Below are 1,638 nucleotides of genomic sequence, written 5' to 3' on the forward strand. Positions count from 1 at the left end.
AGTAAAAAAAGTCACTTCCCCTGCTGTGAGACACAATCATTAACTCCTGATCTTTAGAGCAGCCAAGTCTTTCAAGGGATACTTATGTGAGATTCTGTGCTTTAATATTGACTTTCAAATGAAATGGCTCAGGACAGAGTGCACTTCCTACTTCATTAAGCATGAAAGCTTCAGAGTGCCACACAAGTGGTTTTTGTTGTTGTTTGCCGGGGGGGGGGGGGGGGGGGAGCAGGGAGGGAGGGAGAGAGAGGTTGTTTGTTTCAAACTGCATAATTAAAGATAAAGAACACTGAGGCAGCAAGAAGATACCCAATCACTTTCTGTGGGACTTATCTTCAAATGTTTGGAGTATGCACTGAAATTACTAATACTCACGATTTCTCATTTTCCCTTTTCCCCATCTTTACAGACTCCTCATGCCCCTAAGGAGATGTGCACTTCTAAGGATAATGTAAAATTCCACTCATGATGGGACAAATAAGTCGGAGGAACTTTAGGCTCAAGACCAATGGATTCACTGGGTCTATTGCTTTGGTGATTGCAATTATCACATCAGTATTTACCAACAGACACCACACAGTGTTCTAAGTCTAGGGAGAAACTGGTGTTTCAAAATACCACTCTGTTAACGGTTGGAAATTGCTGACTATTTAACGGCCAACACTGTGCTTCCGTAGCACTGAGAACTGCCATCTTGGATGTCACTTAATAAAGAGCGACTTTCCAGGCATTAAGCAGCAATGCTGCAGATGAAGTCAAAGCTCTAGAAACTAAAAGCTCACTAAATACAAACAGTTACTGGTCTGAAAAATAGGAAAGGTAAAGTTAATTATGCAACCATGGCCAACGGCCAAAAAAATCCTTTGAAATTACGTAGGTCACCTGTTCTTTTAAAGTGAGAAGCAAGAGAGTGAGATGGACTGAGGGGGAGTGAATTCCAAAACCTCTGACCTACCAAAGCCAAGGCACAATCATTCAGGATGAAACCCCCTGTGCAGAGGCACAGCAAAAGTCCTATGCACTATTTAAGTCTATTTAATCCCTACACTGAGGACTTGAGTGTTTAACAGGTCTTGCACTGGCCCTCTGCACAGAGGATGCATTTCCACCCTTATTGTCTTAAGGCATCATTGTTGGAATCTTAAATAATGGATGGTGTCTGAGCACAAATAGTCCATCAGACCAAAGATGATGGGGGAAGCTTTGAGCTGGGGGTTGGACTAGATGACCTCCTGTGGTCCCTTCCAACCCTGATATTCTATGATTCTATGATTCTAAGTCTTGAATATAGCCAGGATCTGCACAGTTAAAGGTTTTTAAAATCAACAGATCCATCCTCACATTTAGAAAGCAGCAGTTTGGAGCGTGAAATGAACATCATAGATGTCTTTGATTCAATGTGCCTGAGGAAAAGTCTGATATTAGGGAAGGGAATATCAAAGATATGATACCTGGAACTCCAACCGATCTCTAGTCTCTAGGCAGAGGAAGAAAATTGAAAAACAGTTCTCAGGAAGTGATGTTAGATGGTCCTTTGACAAGAGGCACCTATCAAAAGGGCATGGAGAACTCCCAATGCCCCATTCTACCCACTTGACGCTCTTTACCAGACCTGGAAATAGAATGCAAGAGCCCTAA

This window comes from Natator depressus, chromosome 6 (assembly GCF_965152275.1).
Source record: "Natator depressus isolate rNatDep1 chromosome 6, rNatDep2.hap1, whole genome shotgun sequence".
Lineage (NCBI taxonomy): Eukaryota > Metazoa > Chordata > Testudines > Cheloniidae > Natator > Natator depressus.